This window comes from Nomascus leucogenys, chromosome 25 (genome assembly GCF_006542625.1).
Source record: "Nomascus leucogenys isolate Asia chromosome 25, Asia_NLE_v1, whole genome shotgun sequence".
Taxonomy (NCBI): domain Eukaryota; kingdom Metazoa; phylum Chordata; class Mammalia; order Primates; family Hylobatidae; genus Nomascus; species Nomascus leucogenys.
Window position 1 is genome coordinate 2,234,952 of NC_044405.1, and position 26,983 is coordinate 2,261,934.

The window sequence follows — 26,983 nt, forward strand, 5'->3', positions numbered from 1 at the left end:
TTTATGATTGAGCTGTATGATCTTTTGGTTTAGTTAGGAATTTGCCTTCCCCATCCCTCCTATTAAAACTTGATTTTTGGAAAGTATAGATAGAAGAGCTGTGCTTTTCTTTTAAAATGCTTATAAAATTCAAAAGCAACTGGAATACATTTTCTGATACAAATTTTACATATATTTAAAAACCAGGACTACAAAATATACATTTATAAAAATGTATAAAAAACGATTGGGATTCTTTCTCTTTGGAATGAGTATATGTTATAAACATACAGCCCTATGAGTATAAATAGGTTACTGTTTCTCCTAATGTGCCTACTTTAATGATGAATTGCATTCCTGATTACAGAATCATGAGCTAGAAATCAAAATACACCAATAAATACAGGCAAACATTGGTAAAATTCTGACTTAGAAAATAATCAAAGCTTAAAGCTTAGCATTCTGATTTGGAGCAAGAAATATGTAAATTATGAAATAATGAGCAGCTTCTGAGCACACCCCCTTTATTTTACCTGCAAGGACCTGAGTCAGAAGTCTGCATTTCAAAATGCTTATTATTTTTTTTACAGTGTGGGTGAATGGCCACGAATAATACAAATTGGCTTTACTTTCCAAGTTTATTATACTTAAACATTTCTTGGCAGGTTAGCGACATCATGTATTATATAATGAGGGAAACCCCAAATGAAACCCCCAAACATCTTCTCTTCCTGGTCATCATAGGCTGCCATTCTTCCCCTAGAAATTAATACATCTGTATGCGGGATCGTGCCTTCTCATCCCCTGCTGCAGAATCCTCGGTCATAACAGCTTTTGTGTTCATGAATATGTAAATGTAACATGCATAAAATAAAATAGAAAAGCAGACAGTTTCTACCACAGACTGTGCCTAACTCTGTTGAACTAATACACGAAAAGCTAAGATTTAATTTTTCAAGCATTTTGAGTCAGTGTTGCAAGGCATGACATAATTATGTAATATAAAAATACATAAATTAGGCATATGCAGATGTGCATGACAGACTCAAAATAAATCGGCATGTAGTCACGGCTATAGCGATTCATGCAGATTCACTTACTCCTTCACTCTGATGCCTAGTAATACGGGGGAAATGCCTTAGGTCTTTAATGACCTTTTATTTACTGACTAGATTCTACTCCCATACTTCACCCCAACAAATGACTAGGAAAATATTTAAATAATATGTATTATTTGTATATGTATGTATATGTATGTATAATACACACACATATGCTTTTTTCTTTTGAAGGGGAAAAGCGATGGCTATATGCCACTGAAGTATTCTGGAGGAAGCTGTGGGAAGAAAATTGGTGGATTTTATTATTGAAATAAGCAAGCATGTTCATGCATATTTTTACGGCATGCATGGCTATGCGCCACTCTGTGCAAACAGTGCTATTGCAGCTTGTGCGCGGTAATTAGGTTGATGTAATTATGGTGAAATAAAGGCAGTCGCACTGATAATTTCACAGTGAATATTAAAGACATATGTGCCTTCCAGTGTACAATAAATGAACCTGAACTGCTGTCAGGGTCTAGGAGGACAGTGTGGCCAATGCACCTATTGTGTCCCTGCTGCAGAAAGGAGCCTGCCGATTGGCCACTGTCTGCAGCACATAGCGCTGGCTGGTTATAAAGGACTTGTCTAGGGGAGAGCCTGTAGGTACTCCATTGTCTGGTAAAGTTCATATGACTGCATTCTTTTTTGCAAGGGCGGGTGGAGGGAGAGCGGGGAAGGAGGGGGTGTCAGCTCAACTGTAAAAGCTGCACAAATTTTTTTTCTTTCTCTCTCTCTGCCTCTCCATAGATCGTTTCTGTTTCATGCCCTGTCTCATTTCGCATAGCTAAAAAAGAATGCTAATTAAGATCCCTTGTCTTAACCTGAAATATAATGACTCGGCTGTAATTAGAAATCCGGTGAGAGTTTAAAAATTCTGGTAGGAGACCAAAAACATCAGTTACGGTGCTTAGGAAGAAAATGAAGAATTATTTTTCTGTAATCAAGGTAAACATGGGAGAGGGGGGTTCCCCCCGTCTTTTTAACCAATTTTAACCAATGGTGTTCTACTGCAGATGAGAAGATACTGTATTTCAAAAACTATTTTAACCATCAAATTGAAGGAACACAAATCAGTAGCAATAGAAGCCTTCTTAATCCTCCTTAGGATGCAATTCAGATGAAAGAACTGCTTTTTTTTTTTCTATTTTTCTTTTTGTATGTGTGTGTTATAGATGGATCTGAGAACGCTGTCTGGGCTTGGTGCCAAGGGCTGGTATTTCACAGCAGCGACCGCCTCACAGACGAGCTGTGGGAAGCAGGAGGGAGACTCTCTCTTAGGGTGCCACTACTATGGAGACACAGCTGGGCTGAACAAGATTTGCTTCAAACGACAACAAGAGAGACAGAAAGTATCTGGTTCAACCGCTGCCCGAGCAGGCAGGCACCAGAAGAGCTAGCAGCCAATCCGGCCATGCTCGAAGCCAGCTCTGCAGCTCAGCCAATCAGTGACATCATTGGTGAGAAACTCATTTACATCATGCAGTAATGAACTTTGTTTAACATAGCCTTCCCCTTTCCTGTCACCCCCCCCTTCCATATTAGGTCCTTCCATTAATTATTCTGCTGGCATAATTTAAACCGCTATGCAAAAATGTGGCTACATTCTCTCTGATGGCTTTTACCATTTTTTTTTTTTTTTTTCCCATTGGTGTCTGCCGTCACTGAAAGTGATTCTGGGTACAATTCTATTTTGTTTTGAACTTGCAAAAATTATCTTCTCTTTCTTAAAAAAAATTCTTAACAACATTAAACCTCTGTTTATATTGTCTGATCCCTCTTCTTATGAATGAATACATGCTTCTCCAAGTTGGGGTTCAGAATTGTACAAGGTAACAGAGAATAAGGGGTGCATTGCCATGGAAGTTGCAGGTTTTTCAAACAATCTGTATCTTAGAACTTCCTTTAACGTTTCCAGATTTTATGCTGCAGTGGCCATTTTACATACAGTGCTTTATCCAAAAAGCACTTGTATGCATCTGTCACATGGAGGAAAGTTCACTCTTGTTATATTTCATTCTCCACTGCTCTCAGCCAACATTGTCATTTTATTAATGAATAGAACTGAGGTCATTTCTGGACAAATCTCCCCCTTCCCATCCCAGCACAATGCACCTGATTTGCATCCATTTACTAGAAAAACTGAATACAAGAACCAGCTTGAAAAGAAGTTAAGAGACCAGCTTACATATTATTTCAGAATATATTGCAGTAATACAGTTTGTTTTTTTAAAATGTGTAATACTTAACATTTGCCTTAGTGTTTCTATAAAAATGCCTGGTCTCCATCTGCAATGTAATACCTTTAGCAAATTTATGGGATTGTTACATAACCAAAGTAGATCAAATTAAATAATGTTCACAAATGAGTTCGTTTATCTGCAGAAAACCTGTGGAAATACAATTTTGCCTTGTACGTTTGTATTTAGTTGTCAGGGATAAAGTCATTTGTTCTATAGATAACTTAAAGAGGCTGGAACATGTGGCATGTGAAGATTTCAGTTTGCTTTATAAAATCCCATAGAGCAAAACTGGGTCACACTTCAATGCAATTTCTATTAAGTCATATCTTTATTGCATATTTGCGTTAAAGGCTCACAGTTTTCTAGCAGAGAAGGTGAAGTTTCATTGTCTTTCTTTTAAAAGGATGTTTTGAATATAATTATTCAAAAACATGGAATTTTAAAAATATTGACAAGGGTTTCATAATAGTGCATGATTCGTTTAAGAAGCTTAGAGAGTGCAATGATAGGCATAGTCACTTTTTAAAGCATATGAAGGATTTAGATGAGAAACCATGGCCCTTTTAATTCATGAGGCATTCCATCATCCCATCATCAGTATTCAGGGGGCGACTGTCCTGAATCAGTCACGAGCTCCCCTGCTGCAGATCCTGTAATTTGAATCATGTGTAATAATATATTATCCTACTGGGGGCCTTCTTTCAGTAGGAGAATGGTTTATACATTCTGCTATAAGAGAACTTTTGGCTTCTAGCCGACCCACAACCATTACTCACATAGGCAATCACGATCGTCTTCCTTAAGGAATAACATCTGCACAACCTCCAGAGCCAAAAATCTGCAACCTCCCGCACAGTATGAATTATGATTTCTTGGAATTGGGAACACTTGACAAACTGGAGTAGAAAAATGGAAGGTTTAAAGGAATGGATCAACATTTTATTGAGTGTGCCATGTGGCGACAGCGCAAACTCCCATTCTTTTGAAATGATGGAGAATGGTGAGGAAAGGGGGCCAAAAATATACCTACATGTGTTCATTTGATTTTTAGACACAGCCGAAATGTAATGTGTTTTATGAAGACGTGGCTGCCTCTGTGTTTTTCTGTGGACATCCTAGCCAGGTCCTGTAAAGGGCATAGCAACGTGGAGAAATAAATGGGGGGCGAAGGTGGTCGTGAAAGCAGAGAAATTGTCTCCCCTTGAGAAGGAAGCAATGTAATATAGCAGGAACCATTTTGACCCCGGAGTTAAAAATTATAGTGTACCTCCGACTCTTTCTCTTGTTATCACCTTGATCAGATCACTTAATTTCTTTCCATTTTCTCCTACATTCAAAAATTCGAGACAATGCCAGCATAGAGATTTTCCCTTTGTGTGAAATGCCTTCCCATTTTTTAAGAGTCTAGATCCTTTTCTGCTTCAAGGACCAGGTTAAATGTCTCCTCTTCTGTAAAATGTCTCCAAATCATCACGACCAGAATCTCTCACTTCTCCACCCCTTTTCATCTCCTTTATTGCCTGTGTGCCAGGCAGTATTGCTGTAGGGCCACATGTGTGTATATCTTTGCCACTAGACTGAAAGCCCCTTGGGGACAGAGACCACATTGAATTCTTCCACCCCCAGCTCTAAGAATAATGAATGATGCTCCTAAGGTTTAAATCCATGTTTTAATTAATGAATTCTAAGTACATTATAAATTGCAGAGGGAGGGTCATACAAATTCCGGGAATTACGATTATTGTTGTCAACTATTACCACTATATACCAGTTGATGTCAGCTTTACCTCATCAATGTTAAGCCTTTTATTTCACTGGCCCTTCATAAGAAAGCTCAGATTGAATGGTCCCTGTATTATTTTTCTTAAATAGCCAGTCGTAAGGAAATGCAAATCATTTTGTTTATTAAATATAAAATTAAGCCAACTTAGTTGGTGTTTAAAAACTTAAAAATAGATGAAATTTATGTAGATTCAAGCAACCATGATAAGCAAATTACAGTATCCAGCTCTACTGTTAATGATATGAAAAATTACTTGGAAAAGGTAAGCAGTTAACATGGAATGTTGAAATGCTTTACAAGGCATAATAAATCAGGAAATATAGAATCCCATGTCAGCGTTATAATTAATGTATGTATTTTTAATCTGTAAACTAGTACAATAATCTTGAGTGATTTCTAGATGTTTTTGATATAATCTGATAACATAATGCCAAAACATGATTGATTTTATGTTAGTTATCTGTTTAAGTTTATACTTTTGGTTATTGTATTACTGCTAAGGGGAAATTAATGTTTTGGCAAACAATGATATTTTTCTTAATGTTTGAAAATTGTCTTTAGATTTAAAAATATATTTTAAACTGTTTTTCACTACATTTTATGAGAAGAGAATGAAATAATTAGAAAATATACATATCTTTACTTTTATATCTGGAAAAATAGAAATTTCAGAGCTTGAAATCAGCTGAAGTCTTTATTTTGTAAAAGTATTAGAGAGGAAAAGTATCTTGCCCAAAATACGTACTTTCAAGTTCTCGGGACAGCTAAGACTGGTATCAAGAATTCAGAAAGACTGGGTCAATATTTATTTACTCTAACAAACAATCTTCACGTTAAAAACCAGCAAGATAGGATTATACAATTTTATAGTACTAACATAAATTACATTCACTTACGTAATCCAATACTGTATGCAGAATTTGCACATCCTAGGGAAAAACAGGAGACTGGATGTGATTGAGCTGTATTTTTCCACTATCCTACAATAATGCAATTGGGTCCTCATAAATAATCATTTATATCAGTATTCTTTAAAAATAATTATGGTTATGATGAAGTAAAATGGAAATGATATCTGGGTTCACTTTGCTGGCTTTGAATTCAGTTAACACAGATATTGTATCTTAATGACAAGATTGGTTAAATAGATTTAGGTGGGTCAGCTTGAACTTTTTTTAACCAATGAATTATACTGTTATTCTTAATCTTTTTTATTCTGCTTAAGTCTCCAGTTATCCCAAAGGTGAGATATTTGCCAATTATTTAAAAATATAATTCTGGACCTTATAAATACTGAGAGATGAATTGTGCCCACTTAGAAACAAATGTTTCTCAAAGACAATAAAAATAGTAGGACTCTGTCCAGCAACTTCTGTTTAGAAAATTACAGTTAAGAGTTCAGAGAGTGACTGAGAAAATGTAAAGCGTCTTAAAGAAAATGTTACTTCACATCCTAATTTGAGACATGGTAACTGACAGCCATGTGCATTTGAATACTATTTTGTTTTTCTAAATTTATTAAAGTAATGATAAACAAGATAGAAATAATGAAACACCCCCCCATACTGGTACTTATTGATACCATAATTGTATGGTCCTTATTCCAAAATTAACTATTGAATTAGGAAAGTGGAGTAAATATTAGGGCATAGACTTACACAGCAAAACTAGTAAGTTTGTGATTAAGAATTGCTTATTTGTAAGATGGCAAAGAAATAGATAAAACTGACCTAAAACATTTGCATATTCTGGCTTTTTTTCCTGCTTAACTCTTACGACATGATTTAAAAGCAGTATCAATATATTTAGGTGTTTACCGAGTATTTCCACGAACTGAAGATAACACATCTTGTTATTGGTCAGTGAGGTTGCTCTGTAACTGGTTGCTGAACCAAGAGGAGGAACAAAAGGCTATGAGTTAATGGCTAATATTTGCTGGGGCCTAATATTTGCACTATATGCCATATGCTACACTATGTGCTATGCACAAGTTCTTTCATTTAATTCTCAAATCAATCCTTTGGTATCATTACTATCCTCATTTTACAAACCTGAGAAAATTGAGTTTCAAAAAGGCTAAGCCACTCCTCAAAGTCACATGACTAACAAGCAGCAAAAGAGGGATTTGAATGAAGGATTCTGACTTGAGAGCATGCATTCCTAATCATTCCAAACTGAATGATCAGTACATGTAATTTTGCTGTTTGCTGTAGAAACAGATTTTTTGTATATATTACATTCATTAATGGTGTATCTGGTTCAGTTTTTTAAATGTTCACATGTATTTTTACCTTAGTATTTTATAGGTCAGTTTGAAAGCTATTGACTTCGCCAATAATATCTACGTTAATATTTTCTTTATATTTTGGTATTTCTGCACCCAATCAGATCATTTAGGTAATGCATACCAGAACAATTTCTAAACAGTGACATACCAGATAAATGTAAGGTCATGTTACTACTAAAATGTCTTTGTAAGTCTGAATTACTAAAAATAAGTATTAGACTAAATGTTTCCATTTCCTCTTTTTCCTAGATATTTTACTTGTTAAATATAACACCTATTTTATGACAAAATTAATTATCATTAATTTGGCAGTTGCAGAATGTCACTTTGGCTTATTTAGACCCTGACTATCCAGACGTTTAAGGTAGTTCAGTTTCTCACTCCTGGTTACACGTCTTGTGTCTACAACCCACTGCAATCCACGGGATGTTAAAAGAATCTTACAATTACTGAAGATGTAGTAATACATTTTATGCCTAATGCTAGATTTTTTAGTTTTTATCTACAGTGGTCCAGACTAGAGGGCATAGTTGACAAGTTGTTGACTTTCAGGGAATCAGCTTAATTTGGGGAAGGGAGAGGAGAAAACAGAATTGTATAGTTTCTTAGCTTCCTGATGAAACGTTGTCCAGTTTCTTTCTCAATTTTCTATTTCTTTCTAGAATAATGTTGTGCACTTACCATATGCCAGAAACTGTGCAGGCAATAAAACGAGCCTCTCATGAACTCCAACTTCAACATTGTTATTGATTTTCATAATGAAAACACTGTATCAATCAATATATGTTCATGTATAATTGAGGTGTTTAGTTTGGTTACATAATTTACGGTACCCTCTTTTCAAAAAATCTAGAAAAGCAAAAGTTTTGACCCCTACGATTCTCATTTGAATGAAACTCCACTCCACTGTGCTCTCCACTGCACCTGTGCCTCTTCTATGATCCTGATACCCAGAACTCAATACAGTGCTCCTTGGAAGGTTTAAGGAATGCAGGGTGAAGGAGGACTATCATCTCTGTGTTTGGGGGCCACTAGGCCCATGGATGTGGTGTAAAGACCTCAATAGCAGGTTTAAGGATCATATTCTGATTTTGCCTGTGCCTTATGCTATTCTCTGGTACAGTTAGAATTTGATATTATTTTTTCTCCCAAGATTCCTTGATGTTCACATTACTGATAATTACCTTTGTGGGAAAGAATCAAGGTCAACATAGCAGTTCCTTTCATTGCTTCTGAACTTACTGAGAAAGCACTTAAAGTATAGGACTTAAGTACTAGTAAAGTACTTAAAGCATTTATTTTCAGAATGTTAATTTTTACACCGTGAAAACTAGAGATAATAGTGTCAATGACTACTTACTGATCACTTAACTCCATGAGATACTGTGAGAAGTGGTTAGGAGCATAAAATCGCTGTACAGACGCCTGGTTCTGATTCTGAACTTCATGACTTAGTAGATACATAACCTTGGACAAGTTACATAACTTCCCTGGGCCCCAGTTTTCTCATCTGTGCAATAGTACCTACCTTAAAAGACTGTGAGGGTTCTAGTGCATTTTTGCAAAGGATGGCGTTATAAAGATGTGTCAATTCATATTCTTTACTCTTCAAAGTATAGCATGTAGTTAGAGAGTATGTGTTTGTGTATATTTAAATAAATATTCATACAGTGTAGTTAAGTGCTATACCAGAGATGTATTTATGCTTCATAAATACTTTTAGAGTTTAATTTTACTCCACCTCTTTAACCAAGTTTTCCTTTTATTTGAACAAGCTGTCAACCATTGTTATAATCATCAGTTTTATCCCATCAAATACTGGTTTCATTTAAAAAGTTGTTTAAAAAGACTATATGTTATTTTAATAATATCTATATAAGTTTACAATTTCAGGCAACTAATAATATTCAATCCATTGATTCTACTTTTTCCTCCATTGCTCAGTGTATACATCAGAAAATACAAATGTCCTCAGTCACGCGTAAAAATACATGAAACCATTTATTCTGATTTTTGCAAAGCTCGTTGGTAGAGCTAATATTTTAGACCATGATACTCTAGAATGACCAGAGGTTAGGTTCCTAGTTAGTGGCATTCTGTAAAGACAATTAATCCATAGTCCAAGTGTCTAATGTCCAAGAATCAGATACTTCATCACATAGACTTTCCTTTAACAGTCTCCATTGTACTCAGGAAGAAAATAATAGATTCTAATCCAAAGACCTGACCTAAAACCCTTTGTGAGTGCTCCAAGCCTCACCTTTCTTATATGAAATGGGGATAGTAATGCCTAACTGGAAAGATAATTGTGTGGGCTAAATAAGAGGACCTGTGGAGTACTGTTAGGTTTTCTCTTCTGTAGGTTTTGTAAAGTCTGTTCAAGTGCGTGTTTCAATGTCAATGAGACCAACAGGACTTCAATAAAATGCAAGCTTCTGAGGAGGCAAACTCTAGTATGATGTATTCTATAGAATAGAGAATGACAAGATTCTTTAAAAATATTTCTCATTAAAACCCCCATTAGTTCGAATGATTTCAGGGGATGGTGAATGCAAGTTAATTAAATCAGAATTCTTTCTCGTCTTAACCTGGGAATAACTGAAACTAAAAATAGTTTCATTTTAAAAAGAGGTTCATGAGCTTGCTCCCTCTCTCCACCTCCATCTCTATCTCTGTCTTTCCCCGCCTCTGAGAGAAACTGACGTACGTGGGTAGCGAAGAGCATCAGTAAGGGTTTCCAGTGATTGAGGTAGAGGGCTGTTCAAAGGCATGAATATTTTTAGATTAATAGTAACGATGCAACTAATTTTCAGGTGTCTCATTAAGGTGAAAAATATTATAAATAGCATCATATTTGAACACCTATGTGCCAATTTGATGATGCTTTTACAATTTCATCTAATCTATTACAATTTTTTATTACACCCTTCAAGTTTTATCCATGCTTTCTCATGGTGCTAATAATGAAGATGATGATCAACTGAATTTTGCCATGGTATTTTTAGGTGTACCTGTTGTTTGAACTATGTATATAAATAGTAAAGCAAATAAATTACGGATTCTGTTTGAGGTATCTTATAGTAATATTGCCTTTTAATAATCCCTGTTTCTCCTTTTATTTAACAGTAATTACCTAGCATCCTGTTAAACATCAACAGAGATAGTCTTGCATGTCATTATAGTGCAATAAGATCTATTTAGCTTTTCAACTCTTACAAGATATTCATTTTGCAGTGGGGTTAAGCTTTTCTATTACCTTCCTAGGATGATGATTTAGGAGTCTTCAAAAATTTTTATTAAACTCATTTTAGTTATTTTTTTCCCTTTGTTAGTTAGTTGATTTTTCTAGGACTGAGAAAGTGGGTTTTTAACATATCACTTCTCTAGGGATAGGCTTCATCATGGGGGCTGTTGGAGAGACCATATACCCCATTTTTCCGGGGATATGTCTAGTTTATGCCTACTGTACTAGGGTAATTATTGATGGTGTCCTCTTTCGTTTTCAGTAGTGACCCATTTTTCATTAGAAATTATGTGGCCATTCTATAATATAAAGTTAATTTCTGAATTTTTCGGTAAAAATTATATTTTTAGATATGGAAATCTGTTGTCATCATGAAAGTATTTGTACTTTGCAGATTGTGTAACATGAGTTTAGGTTTTGCAAATGTGGTCACTACAGTGATAGATAATTTTGTTGATATGTGTTAGACATGCAATGAGTAATTGTTGATCTCAACTCACTCATTTGAGCATCAGATTTCATTAGTACTCTAGTCTAGACTAACAGCAGGAAGAAGTCCAGCATGTCAATTCATTTAACAAATATTGGTTGAGCACTATGTGCCAATCATTGCCATAAGCACTGAGGGACACAGCAGTAAAGCAAATAGACAAAGTCCGATGTGCTCATAAAGCTTGTGTTCTGAGGTCCTTTATAGGGTAATAATATATATTTATTAAGTTATACCAATGACATTTTGCTCTCTTATACAAATTGCTTTGACAAAAGAAGGTTTCATTTAAAACCCAACCTGTTTTTATTCAGACTGCTCCATGATGTAGGCTAACTTTATACCATGAATTCCTACTGGGTACATTTTTCTTTCTCTCAGTCAATAGCTTACCTGACATCTTAGGCCCTCCTGGAGTTGATGGTGCCAGCTGCCCATGATTTTTATGTTTCTATTTAGTCAAGAAGCAGCTCAGAAATCCAAATTTCGAATACCTTGAGATCTTCTTATGTTCTAGCTAACACACAAAGGTACATGGAATATTTACTACCTTATTTGTTTTTGGAAACTTTTTTTTTCCCTCCCTGAGGACAGGTTATTGTCATTTTTGCCTATATATATAATTCATCTTTTTAAATGTATCCTGGAGCTTTTCAAGTGATTTCTCTCCTGTGGAAGCACCTTCTCTTGTTATTTGACTTTTCATAAAGCCCATGAATATTTTAAAATTTTAAACGACTTATGTGCATAAAAATAATAAGCAATTTATATATTAAGAATACATATTTAAGCAATTTATCTGTTGAGTACATATTTAAAATGAGAACAATTATATCATAAAACCAGAACTGTTTGGAGTTTGACGTAGACTTAAGACAATTGTTTCATTCTTTTATTTTTTAAATGTGCCCAGGAAATGTGTAAAGAAATGGTATTCAACTTGCTCAGATTTACACAGCAGTTTGTGATAGACTCAGAAAAAAAAACAAGATTTTTTAAAATTTGAATTTTTAAAGTTTTGATTATAAAAATATTTTCTCTGCTCTAAATTTGAAAAATTTAGAGCTATATGAAAGAAAATTGAAATATTTAGTTATTTTACTCTATATAAATTACCATAGTTGCACAAATTCTAAAAATACATGTCTTTTGAATAATATTGAAGTTTCACTATATAAATATTTTATATCTTATTTTTAAACATGAAGAGAGAAAATATTATGTGGTATGATATAAGGGATGCACATTTAGATGAAAAATAAAGGAAGAAAGAATTGATAAGATGGGCATTTAAAAACCTAGATATTTTCGAATTACAACTTCACAAATTATATGAGGCTATGTAGGATATATATAGAAGTGAATATGAATACGTCAATGTCATTTCATAAAAATGTTTTGTGGTACATTGAAGAGAGATATGTCAAAGTGACAACGCTGTCACAGATGTGGATGCCCTTTCTTGCTCCTGGGAAGTAGTATCTCTTCCCTCCACACATACTCTGGGTTATACCCTCTCTTAAATCCTCATGGAATTTTTCCATCGATGATCCTTCTCCTGGATCATCACCTTCCTTTCAACCAGCTCTTCCCTCCCAGAACTCGAAGATAACCAACTTTCACTCATCCTAAGTAAACAGATGAGGAAAACAATAATAGCCACCCCCATAAACCTATTTCCTCTTGTATCTCTTACTTATCCATTCTGTTGCCGGACACGAAGTCAGGAGAGCTGGGAAAAGACTCTAACTCACTCGGGACAAGTAGTGTAACTTCTTTGCACTCCAGCAGAATTGATAGTTTTATGTTTCATAAAATATAAAACGATGTTAAAAAGCTGTAGTTTTTTTTTCCAAAAGTACTTTGTCCACCTTGAACATCACATAAATTGAAAGGAGAGGAGAGGAAATATCCTCTACAAGCTACTTTTTAATTGTTATTTTTAGGGAGCTCTAAACTAACTCTAAAGGTGTTTTTGACATAATATAATTACCATTTACAGCCACGATCTCATTTCCATTTATTTATTTTGAGATTCTGTTCCCACTCAGGGTTCTAATGGTGCAGGGGAGGTAGTAGGGTCAAGTTATTTTAAATAACGATCAAGGAAACCATCTATTTTTAAAGGAATGAGCTCTTTGTGCTATTGAACAAAGATCACTGCATTTGAAGCCTATTTGTTGCTCCAAAATTATTTCAATAAGAATAGGAATCAGATGATCTCCTATCTATTGCTAGCTATGCCACTAGTCATTTGTGTGACATTGGAAAACCGGTGTTTATTGGTTTATCAATTTATATGATGGACAGGAGACCAGATCAGGACTTTCAACACCTTTTTTTAAAGTAGAATTCTTTCTTAAATAAAATCGACTCAGAATCTCAAAATATTTTTAGAAAGTGCAATGACCCTGTTTGGATTAGGGTTGGGAACCTCAGAGCTGTATTCTTTTACTCCTCATGCACTTTAGGTGGTGCCTAAAATGCCCTCATTACAGCCTCATAACTCCGTGAGAATAAAGCCACTAGAGTAGATAATTGTTTACATTGACTAGAGTTTGAAAATTAGACTTTTTGTTGTTGTTGTTGTTTTGTTTTGGTTTTGCTTCTTTTGGTCAGCCATTAATAAATTAATATAAATTAAACTTCCACTAGATGGCAGTAGATCAAATCCTTGATCTTGACAATCTTCAGTCTAATATTTAAAAGCACATATTTGGACTTCTTACACAAATTTTAGAAGAATTCTATTGTCATATTTTAAACTTTAAAATTCTTTTTCAACCTCTGAATTTTCACTTGGTATTCTGTTTTCAAGACATTACGAACTATTGGTTAGTCCAGTCTTTATGATGCCTGGTAAAAAACACTACTCGCTCTGATTATAGAAATTTTTAAAAATTGCATAATGTTCAAGTGAACACATTTTCATGAGCATCTAAATTTATTATTCATACAGTCTTGATTTTACAGCTTCACTGGAAGGCTAATTTTTAACCCCAAATTTACAGTGACCTGGTCTTTCATTTTTCTATCCCATAACACCCACTCCCTTCCACAGCAATGCAATTCCAATGATAGTCTGCATTGTGTATACCCTTAACTTTGCAGAGAGGGGATGCTTTCAAATTATATTAGATGATGGGAATTTGTGATAAGGATAACTAGGGAAGTGAAGTATCTCAGGAAGCTGCTTCATATCCCTAAGCTTAAAGGTATAGTAACTTCGTGGAGGCACAGAGCAACACCTTCCTTTGGGATTCAGCAGGTCCTCCTGGAACCCAACAGCTCTGGTACCCTCATGCCAACAATGAGGCTCCCAGAAGTTGCCTCTGCTCCTCTTTTTGGATACCACTTATTTATACTCCCCAGGAAAGAAGAACTGGTTGAGTCAGTTTGTTGTAGTTGTACACAGATCACCCCTTAAGTGCAGTCTCTTGCTAAGTCCCCTGAGTTGGTTAGACCCCACTGAGGACAGCTTATTCTTTAAATAGTGTATTAGTCCGTCTCATGCTGCTAAAAAGACATCCCTGAGACTGGGTAATTTATCAAGGAAAGAGGTTTAATAGACTCATAGTTCCACATGGCTGGGGAGGCCTCACAATCATGGCAGTAGATGAAGGAAGTGCAAAGGGACGTCCTACATGGTGGCAGGCAAGGGAGCATGTGCAAGGGAACTCCTCTCTATAAAACCATCAGATCCCATGAGACTTAATCGCTGTCATGAGAATGTCACAGGAAAGACCCGCCCCCATGATTCAATTACCTCCCATCGGGTCCTTCCCACAACACTTGGGAATTATGGAAGCTATAATTCAAGGTGAGATTTGGGTGGGGACGCAGCCAAACCATATCAAACAGTCAACATAAAAGGTCAAAGTTTATGCCTGTTTTCCAGGTGAAACTAGTGATAGCTCTAGCTCCCCATTTTACTCTCAAAGTGATCCCAATTCAAATACTCAATGATATGATTACCCGAACACACAGTTATCTTTACCTTGAGAACTAAGTCTGATCTTCAAGCCAGAGTCATGAGACACAAGACTTGTCTAATGAAAATAATTGTCTGTGGCAACTTTCCTAGGAAGGAGCTGTGGGACACAGGTATTTAGAGTTGTATGAACTGCCAATTATGTAGTCCTTAGAAGAAAAGAAAAATTAAAGATGAAAGCTAACTTTAAACTCAAATTCCTACCTCACTGGTTCAATTTTATCCACTAGATACCATCTTTTTCTAATGCATTGTGGAAAAGAGTATTATTTTCATTATTAAGGATAGTCTAAAGCTAGAAAAGAAATTAAGTGGCTTGCCTGTATTACATTGTAAATATCAGAGAACATTCCAAAATTAGAACTTTAGATATGGTTAGTCACAATCCATTATGCATTAGTAGATTGAGTCTTTTAATTATCACTCTTTATAATAATTCACATGCCACCAAATGCATTGGAAGTAGTTATCTTTCCATCAAAATTATCACCCCAAATTCTTTAAGTAATCATATTTTTAGATTTTAAATACATTTTCTCCCACATTAGTCCTCTATCACTTTAGTTAATATAGTGAATCATAGATCCTAAAGCCCTTTCTCTTTTTTTGCCCTCAGAATAGATTTATAATGAAAAAAAATTAAGTGACTGAAATATTTAACCTGAGGAAGAAGAGCCAGACTCACTGGTACCATTCCTCAGAATGTAGTTTCCTTCAGAGAGGGCTGTGATGAAATTTTTGCCTATCTCAATGTACGACACCAGAAAGAGAGATGATATTGTAGTTTGAGACATTTTGGTTACAACAATTTCATGGATTCTTCTAATCAGAATGGGCTATTGAAAACATTTGTGCTAAGCCTGTCCTCTGGAAATCATTTATTTCATTTGTGGTATTTCAAACATCATCGTGCTGAGTTGGAGGGCAGCGGCCATTATAGTCATACAAATAATACTGTATCACTTTGTTTAAAGTATAGAAAGACCCGCTTGTTGGTTGAAAACCTCCCATGTCTTTCTGAAAGATTAGCTTCTGTTCACCAAATTCCACGTTATTTTCCTTCTCCTGAGTACAAAGAAAGAGTAGATTTCTTAGCCCCTAAACGGTTAGGTGGCAGCATGTGACTAATTCTGGCTAATGAAATTTGATCAGAAGGCATCAGAGTCACTTCACCGACTCTGGCCTGTGTCCTGAGATGGCCAAGCTCCAGCATGGAAACAGCCTGGATTTCCAAGACTCTGCTTGGAAAGGAGCCGCAGCAAAGTGAAGGATGAAGTGAAATACACTGGGTACTAAGTGAAGATGAAAGATTTTTATGACATAAGTTACTGACATTTCACGATTCATTTGTTACCATTGTATAACCTGGACTTTCCTGACTACCATAGGAAATATATGAGGTTTAGCTTTATAATTTAATTTTATTTTTCTGACTTAGCTTAGTCTTTGCCACAGCTGAGATTCTTTCAAGCAAGTAGTGAGTGAGATGGATCATTACTTAAGTGTTCATTACTTAAATGTTCATTCCAATATTACACCAAATTGGATGATATCTTGTATCATATGTTTATGTGGCCAGACTAATCAGTGACAGTTTGGAAAACATGTATCTGGTGCAGCTAAATTTTGTGAGCCAGAATTAGTCACATTTCATGAGCCAGAATTAGTCACATGGTGCCACCTAACTGTTTAGGGGCTAAGAAATCTACTCTTTCCTTGTATGCCAGAGAAAGAAAATAATAAGAGATTTGGTGAACAGTACAAAAGACATGAATTGAGATTATCATCCAAATCATTTTTAACCTGCCTAAAATATGAGAAATCATTTAGAACATATAGAATCTGTAGTCAAATGTAAGCTGTAAATCCATATAGTAAGAGAAGGAAAAAGGCAGTAATATTTTGTAGTTTGTGATTTTAAAAAATCAACATATAATCTTAGAGTTCTCAGATTTTATTTATAAAGTAATACTGTTGTGGAACTAGCAAATAATCATTAAGTTTCTGTGACACATTAACTCTTTCAGCATAAGAACATGTGAATATTTGCCTTGTAGATACAGAGATGAGAGGTTCTGGTTTATTTGGGGGCAGTCTCAGTTTACATCTTTTGTTTCATTACAATTCTTAATAGTGTCGCTTTTCATTCAAATATTACACTGAATTAGATGATATCTTGTATCACGTGTCTATGAGGCTAGACTGATCAGTGACAGTTTGGAAAACACATATCTGGTGCAGCTAAATTTCTTTTTTTTTTCTCAGTTCTGTGGAACATAATATGGCATGAAAATATCATTATATGATGATGTTAGCTACCACATCCCCATGTAATGGGATCAGCCCACAAAATATTTTTGAATCCATAGCTTAGTGAAAGCATTGTGATGAGTGCATCTAAAATAAACATTTCTAGGTTTCTGTGGATGGACTCAGGAACCTATTCATCAGGTATATAAAACATTAAATCAAATGAAAAGTGCAGTCTAGTTTTCAATAACTAACTTGCCAAAGAGCTTTAGGAAATAACTGTGTTTGTCATTTCAGCATAAGCAGTGGTTTTTAAATGCAGCTTTCAGTTGTATTAATTGTGTTGGTATTTTATTTTTTATTATGGAGAATTTTGAAAAATGCCAAAATTACATAATAGTATATCAAACTACCTTGCAGCTATTAACCAGTCCAAATAGACATCAACCAATTATGAGTTCTGTCCTATCCATACCCCCATCTAATTTTCCTCCTATATTATTTTGAAGTAAATCCAGATGTCATATCATCTTATTTTTACATATTTTAGCATTTGTCCCCAACAAGATGTACACTTTGGTAAACATAGTTTTATGTGGTTTCTATATAATAGCATAGATTGAACAAATATTTGTCAAAACAAATTTGGGTTGAAGTTTAACATGTCAGCATTTACCCACATTAAATAGACATTATCTCTTGGACTAACAGTTTCCCAATATCACCTTAATCAGAACAAATTACCTTTAAATATTCCAAAAGTAAACTCTAAATTTCCCTTTAGACAATTTAGAGGGGCATGTATACGCTCTAATCCAGAGATCAAGGGGCTCTGAAACGGATTCTGCAGCTGTCTCCCTTTGAAATTCTTTGCTCTGACACTTCAGATAACAGTACAACTTAGCTTTCCTGGGAAACAAATAGCCTGCTCTTCAAAGGGTGAATACCTTAGATTGACAGGTTAACATCAAGAATGTAATTCTAATAAATGGAATTTATGGGGCAAATGTTAAAAACACTAAAGAATACCTTTTATTGGCCTGTGTATTGAGACTAGGAAGGAACATCATGTTACAAATTCTGTTTTCTTTGTGCTAAAACATTCCTATGTCATCTTTTAATAAATTTAACTGGATTTACAGGAAAGGAAAATTATTCCCTTTGTTTTATACTTCAGAAAATAATTGAAACACATTTCTGATTTGTATGAAAAGAGAAAGCCGAACAAAATTTTTAAAATTTATCAAATATAAAATTGAAAGAGAAAAAGAGAGGAAATCTTGGTACAGATTATATTTGTAGCAAAATTAGAGAAATTTGGAAGGTTGCAACATATTGTTTATGGTACCAATTTCCTGGAACTTACTATCTATATGCATAATATGTTTTTTATTTTTATGTAAATGATGTAAAATGATTAAGATGGTAGAGCTAATATGGTTTCTTGAAGAAGGAGGACACTAGAGTTAGAGCCTATGTTAATTGAATCACTGGTCTTTTTTTGGCTCCTTATATCAATGGATATAGATGGCATTAACTTAATTTAGGCATTTGATTTAGATTACAGTGCAGGAGTAAGAAGCATATTTAAGGGAATAGCTCTGTTTTAACCGCTTAGCAGCCATATAACCAAGGTTAAACCTTGTTTCTCTAATTATGTAATGATAGTAATTTAACCTATAAAGGGACTGCAAGGATTAAATAGAACTGTCTTGGTAAATATTTTTAAAATCAGCTCTAGTTTCATGTTTATACATAATAAAAATACTCAGATTTTAAGTGTACAATTTGCCTCCTTGGCAAATACATATAGTCATGTAGCCAACATCATAATCATGATGGAAAACATTTCCATCGCCTCGGAAAATTCCCTTGAGTCCCTTTGTGGTCAATCGGCTCCACCTACCCTCAGCTTCTGCAACTACTGATTTGCATTCTGTCATTGCAATTTTGCATTTTCTGGAATTTCATGTAAATGGAATAACACAGTATACAGACTTTTGTGTCTGGCTTTCTCTAGTTAACGTAATGCTTTTGAGATTTATTCAGATCCTCGAGGGTATCAGTAGCTCATCTGATTTATTGCTGAGCAGTCTCTTGTATTAACTGCATATATGACAAGTGGATAGACACTGAGATTGTTTCCATTAGGGACTGTTATGAATAACGTTCTGTGAACATGAAAGTATAAGGCTTTTGTGGATAAAGCTCTGATTTATCATAGCTAATTGTGTAGAAATGGGATTGCTGGGTTGCGTGTCAAGTTCATGCCTAACTTTTTAAGTAACTTCTAAGGTATTTTTTCTTTAAATTGGCTAAACCATTTGCAATTCCCTCAACCACATACCACTTGCTTCACAACCTCACCAACCAATGGTATTGGTCATTAAAAAAAAAATTATCCCTTCTAAAATGTGTACATAATGGTATCTCATTGTAGCTTTAACTTGAATTTGTTTGGTTTTCAAATCAGGTAATTTGGACTGATAAAGTAAGTTGAGAAGTATTTTATTTTCTATTTTTTGGAAGCATGTGTGCAAAATTGATATTATTTTTCCTTAAATGTTTAGTAGAATTCACCAGTGTCATCTAGGCTAATACTTTCTAGACTAATACTTTCAGCATGTTTCCTTGTGCTTATTGTTCATGCGAGTATCTTCTTCAGGATGCTCATTTTTACTGCATCTTTTTTCTTTCTGTTGGGTTTTAAGAATTCTTTAAATATATATGACGTAAATCGTGTGTCATAGATATGTCTGCAGATGTTGTTCCTAGTCTGTGGCATGACTTTTTATTACCTTAACAGTGTTTTTTGAAAAATGAAAACGTTTAATATTAATGATGTCCAATTTAACAATTGATATTTCATAATTTGCATTTTTTGTGTCCTGGCCAAAGATTGTTTGCCTAAGCCAACATCACCAAGACCTTCTCTTATATTTCCTTCTACATGTTGTATAATCTATTATGTTTAGTTCTATGAACCATTTCAGGTTAATTTATGTATATGATGTGAAGGTCAGGGTCGATGTTCATTTTATTTGTGCATAAATACTCATTAGAGTATTCTTTGTTGAAACGACTATGCGTCCTTTGTTGCATAACCTAGGCACATTTTTCAAAAAATAAATTGATGAGACGCCAAGGCAGGAAGATCATCTGAGGTCAGGAGTTCAAGACCAGCCTGGCCAACGTGGTGAAACCCCGTCTCTACTAAAAATACAAAAATTAGCCAGGCCTGGTGGTGCACGCCTGTAATCCCAGCTACTTAGAAGGCTGAGGGACAAGAATAACTTGAACCAACCCAGGAGGGAAAGGCTGCAGTGAGCCAAGATTGTGCCTCTGCACTCCAGCCTGGGTGACAGAGCGAGACTCTGTCTCAAAAAATAAAAAATAAAATCAAAATAAATAAATAAATGGATAATATCCGTGGACTACCTATTCTGTTATATTGATCTCACATCAATTGTTAAACCACATTGCTTTGATAATTCTAGCTTTATAGTACATCTTAGAATCAAGTGGTGTAAATTTTCCAACATTGTTCTTTTAAAAAATTAAGCCTATTTTGGATCTATGTCTTGCCATTTGATTTTATAATCACCTTGTTAATTTCTGCATAAATGCTTGCTGAACTTTTCATTGGGATTTCATAAAGCTATAGCTATATACGGAGAGAATTAAAACCTTTTCTAGTGTTGTATCTTGTAATTCATGAACGTGATATCCCTCTCACTTTTTTGATTTTTTTAACTCTCCCTTAATTCCACCAAGCCATATTTTGGAGATTTTAATATACAGGTCTAGCATGAAGTTTAGTAAGTATACTATCCCTATATGCTTCACGTTTGTTTGTTCTATTTTAAAATACATTTTAATTTAAATATTTAGTTGAGCCTTACTGGTATATAGAAACATAACTGATTTTTGTGTTTTCATCTTGGATTCCATGGCTTTACTACACTCAGTTCCAGTAACACTTTTTATGGGTGTCTTTGCATTTTCAACATAAATGATCATCTCATCTGTAAATAATGTCAGTTTCATTTTTTCCTTTCCAACATGTATTACATTTTATTTATTTATCATACTTTTAATCATATTATTTTTGCCCTATTGCACTAATTGGGACTCCCAATATAATTTTGAAAATAAAACTGGTAAGAACAAATATCTTCACATTGCCCCTGATCTTAGAGGAAATCATTCAGTCTTTCACAAAATGATGTTAGCCAATTTTGCTGGATGTTTTTATCAGGTTGAGGAAGTTTCTTTCCATTCATAGTTTGAAGGTAAATTTTATTATGACTGAATTGTGAATTTATCAAATGCTTTATTCTTTTTTTTTTGAGAAGAGCATATGCTTTTTCTTTTTTATGTAATAATATGCTGGATAATATTGATTACTGGATATTAAATCAACCTCCATAGGGCTGAGATAATATGCTATTGTTTTTTCTTTTATTGCATTTTTGGGTATTGTTTACTAAAATTTTGTTTGGGATTTCTGCAACTATGTTTAGGTGACTTACAGGTCTGTTTCATGTAAATACGTATACATGTATTTATGTATTTATTCATTTATTCAAATATTGCCTTTGGTTTTCTTTTTTTTTATTATTATACTTTAGGTTTTAGGGTACCATGTGCACAATGTGCAGGTTTGTTACATATGTATCCATGTGCCGTGTTGGTTTGCCGCACCCATTAACTCACCATTTAGCATTAGGTATATCTCCTAATGCTGTCCCTCCCCCCTCCCCGCAACCCACAACAGTCTCCAGAGTGTGATGTTCCCCTTCCTGTGTCCATGAGTTCTCATTGTTCAATTCCCACCTATGAGTGAGAACATGCGGTGTTTGGTTTTTTGTCCTTGCGATAGTTTACTGAGAATGATGTTTTCCAGTTTCATCCATGTCCCTACAAAGGACATGAACTCATCATTTTTTATGGCTGCATAGTATTCCATGGTGTATATGTGCCACATTTTCTTAATCCAGTCTATCGTTGTTGGACATTTGGGTTGGTTCCAAGTCTTTGCTATTGTGAATAGTGCCACAGCAAACATACGTGTGCATGTGTCTTTATGGCAGCATGATTTATAGTCCTTTGGGTATATACCCAGTAATGAGATGGCTGGATCAAATGGTATTTCTAGTTCTAGTTCCCTGAGGAATCGCCACACTGACTTCCACAATGGTTGAACTAGTTTACAGTCCCACCAACAGTGTAAAAGTGTTCCTATTTCTCCACATCCTCTCCAGCACCTGTTGTTTCCTGACTTTTTAATGATGGCCATTCTAACTGGTGTGAGATGGTATCTCATTGTGGTTTTGATTTGCATTTCTCTGATGGCCAGTGATGATGAGCATTTTTGCATGTGTTTTTTGGCTGCATAAATGTCTTCTTTTGAGAAATGTCTGTTCATGTCCTTCACCCACTTTTTGATGGGGTTGTTTGTTTTTTTCTTGTAAATTTGTTTGAGTTCATTGTAGATTCTGGATATTAGCCCTTTGTCAGATGAGTAGGTTGCAAAAATTTTTTCCCATTCTGTAGGTTGCCTGTTGACTCTGATGGTAGTTTCTTTTGCTGTGCAGAAGCTCTTTAGTTTAATTAGATCCCATTTGTCAATTTTGGCTTTTGTTGCCATTGCTTTTGGTGTTTTAGACATGAAGTCCTTGCCCATGCCTATGTCCTGAATGGTATTGCCTAGGCTTTCTTCTAGGATTTTTATGGTTTTAGGTCTAACATGTAAGTCTTTAATCCATCTTGAATTAATTTTTGTATAAGGTGTAAGGAAGAGATCCAGTTTCAGCCTTCTACATATGGCTAGCCAGTTTTCGCAGCACCATTTATTAAATAGGGAATCCTTTCCCCATTTCTTGTTTTTGTCAGGTTTGTCAAAGATCAGATAGTTGTAGATATACGGCGTTATTTATGAGGGCTCTGTTCTGTTCCATTGATCTATGTCTCTGTTGTGGTACCAGTACCATGCTGTTTTGGTTACTGTAGCCTTGTAGTATAGTTTGAAGTCAGGTAGCGTGATGCCTCCAGCTTTGTTCTTTTGGCTTAGGATTGACTTGGTGATGCGGGCTCTTTTTTGGTTCCATATGAACTTTAAAGTAGTTTTTTCCAATTCTGTGAAGAAAGTCTTTGGTAGTTTGATGGGGATGGCATTGAATCTATAAATTACCTTGGGAAATATGGCCATTTTCACGATATTGATTCTTCCAACCCATGAGCATGGAATGTTCTTCCATTTGTTTGTATCCTCTTTTATTTCATTGAGCAGTGGTTTGTAGTTCTCCTTGAAGAGGTCCTTCACATCCCTTCTAAGTTGGATTCCTAGGTATTTTATTCTCTTTGAAGCAATTGTGAATGGGAGTTCATTCATGATTTGGCTCTCTGTTTGTCTGTGATTGGTGTACAAGAATGCTTGTGATTTTTGTACATTGATTTTGTATCCTGAGACTTTGCTGAAGTTGCTAATCAGCTTAAGGAGATTTTGGGCTGAGACAATGGGGTTTTCTAGATATACAATCATGTCATCTGCAAACAGGGACAATTTGACTTCCTCTTTTCCTAATTGAATACCCTTTATTTCCTTCTCCTGCCTGATTGCCCTGGCCAGAACTTCCAGCACTATGTTGAATAGGAGTGGTGAGGGAGGGCAAATCAGGTAATTTGTACCGATAAAGTAAGTTGAGAAGTATTTTATTTTCTATTTTTTGGAAGCATGTGTGCAAAACTGATATTATTTTTCCTTAAATGTTTAGTAGAATTCACCAGTGTCATCTAGGCATGGAGCTTTTTTTGTAAGCAGAATATCAAGTATGAATTCAATTTGTTTAGTAGTTATAAGGCCATCTATCCAGTTATCTGTGACTTGTTGAGGAATCTTTTGTCAGTTTATGTATTTCAAGGAGTTAGCCCATTACATCCAAGATGTCGATAAGCCTATAGTTTGCTCATATTATCTTTTAATCATTTTAATGTCTGTAAAATCTGTATTTATGTCCATTTTCTTCATTATTGATGTTGGGTATTTATGTGTTTTATTTCCTGATTAGTCCAATTAATGCCTTAGCAATTTTTTCCTCTGTTCAAGGAACCAGATTTTAGTTTCATTGATTTACTTTATTTTTTTTCTCTTGTTCTTGATTTTTTTCACTCAACTTTATTATTCTCTTCCTTCTAATTATGTTGGGTTTAATTTGTTTTTCTATTTTTGTTTCTTACAGTGAAATCTTAGCTCACTGGTTTTTAGATCTTCATGCTGTGTAGTTCCCTTGAAACACTGCTTCAGCTGCATCTTTCAAATTTCATGTAGTATGTTTTCAGTTAGCTTACATTTTATCTAATTTATTCTTACTTATGGTTTATTTACAGATGTGTTATTTAATTTTCAGACCTGATGATTTCCCAAATATTATTGATTTTTAAATTAAATCTTATTTATTTATTTATTTATTTATTTTTTGAGACAGAGTCTCGCTGTGTCACCCAGGCTGGAGTGCAGTGGCACGATCTCGGCTCACTGCAAGCTCCGCCTCCCGGGTTCATGCCATTCTCCTGCCTCAGCCTCCCGAGTAGCTGGGACTACGGGCACCTGCCACTTCGCCCGGCTAATTTTTTGTATTTTTAATACAGATGGGGTTTCACCGTGTTAGCCAGGATGGCCTCGATCTCCTGACCTCGTGATCTGCCCGCCCCGGCTTCCCAAAGGGCTGGGGTTGCAGGCATGAGCCGCCGTAAATTAATTCCTTAGTGACCACAGAACTTCATATGATTTCAATTTTCTTAAATTTATTGAGACTGGTCAATCTGTTGTTCAGGCACTTTATACCCTTGCTAATTTTCTGCCGTCTCTTTCTATCAACTACTGAAAGTGTTCGTATCTTCAATTATAATATTGGATATGTGTAGTTATTTTTCAATCTTTATCAGTTTTAAACCTCTGGTATTAGTGTATCCACATTTAGGATTTTATGTATACTGATGAATTGATCCCTTCAAAATGATGAATATCATTCTCTTTAAAAAATATTTAATTGACCAAGATTGTAAATAAAGTGTACAACACAATGATTATATATGTATACCTTATATAATGATTACTACAATGAAATTAGTTAACACATCTATTACCATCCAAGCCGTATACTAGATTTGCTGAAATTGTTCATCTTATAAAGTTTGTATTTTTATAACATTTCTTGTTATAAACTCTACTTTGTCTTATATAAATATGGACACTCTAGCTTCTTTCTAAAAGTGTTTGCTTTGTGTATTTATTTTAATCCTTTTGCTTTTAACCTATATGTCTTTATATTTAAAATAGGTTTCTTCTAGATAATGTCTTAGGTATTGCTTTTTGATTCAATCTGACAAGCACTGCTTTTTCATTGTTTTTAATTGAGATGTTCAGACAATTTAAATGTATCATTATTTTCAGTATAGTTGTGTTTACATTTACGGTGTTGCAGTTTTTGTCTACTTGTCTCATCCATTCTTGTTCCTTTTTCTCTTTTCCCTTCTTTATTTTTGATTAATTAAGATTTTAAAATTTATTTTATTTTTACCATTAGTTTTAATTTTGTGTTTTTTATTGGATACGCTAGGGTTTATAATATACATCTTTACCTTGCAATAGTACTTTTCCAAATAATATTATACCAGTTCATGTACACAGTAAGAACCTTATAACAATATACTTCTATTTTCAAACTGTCCATCATTTCTACTATTTTTGGCAAAAATTTTATTTCTCTATATACTACAAACACCACAATATATTTTTAAAACACACAATTAATTTTATAGATTAAAAAATGTTTACATTTACCCACTTTATTTCCATTTCCAGTGTTCTTCATTCACTTGTACAGATACACATTTTTGTCTGATTTCATTTTCCTTCTGTCTAAAGAATGTCCTTTGACATTTTTTGTAGTGCAGTTCTATTGAGGGTTAATTCCCTCAGTGGTTGTTTTTCTGAAAAAAAAAAAAAAAAAAAAAAAAAAAGTATTAATTTCACCTCAGTTTTGAAAAAATTTTCACTGGGTAAGACTTGTAGGTTGTCAGTTTCTTTTTCTTATGCAGTATTTTAAAGGTTTTTCTTTATTGTGTTACTTTTAAGTACTTTCTGAGGAGTTTGCCATCATTCTTATCTTTGTTCTTCAGTATGTAATGTGTCTTTTTTTCTTCTGACTGCTTTTACGAGGTTAACTTTAGGAGTAATTTTCAGCAATTTAATTTTGTAGTGTCTCAATGTGCTTTTCTTTAGTTTCATTCTGCTTGGGACTTGTTGGACTGCTTGGATCTGTAGTTTGATAATTTCTTAGCCTTTATTTCTTCAAAAATCTGTTTTTTATTCCTTCTAACTCTTCTCCTTTTGGTACTCCAATTATATGTAAGTTAGACTATACAATATTGTCTTACAGGTCACTTATTTTCTGTTCATTTTAGTTCCCAGACTTTTTCCTCTCTGTGCTTGCTTTATTTTGAATAATTTCTGTATAATGTCTTCAATTTCACTGACCTTCTTTTTCTGCAATGTATAATCAGCTATTAATCTTATCCCTAATCTCAGCTCACTGCAACCTCCGCTTCCCAG

The 26,983-nt window shown here is 34.6% G+C and overlaps 1 long non-coding RNA gene across 1 annotated transcript; it reads right to left on the minus strand.

Moving 5' to 3' along the window:
* Positions 1–14,251: 14,251 nt before the first annotated feature.
* Positions 14,252–25,694, minus strand: LOC115833152. The gene is made up of 3 exons (XR_004028598.1): positions 25,684–25,694; positions 19,715–19,716; positions 14,252–14,713 (listed from the first exon to the last, which is right to left on the minus strand). It is a non-coding gene; the product is annotated as an uncharacterized LOC115833152 (long non-coding RNA).
* Between the last annotated feature and the right edge of the window lie 1,289 nt (positions 25,695–26,983).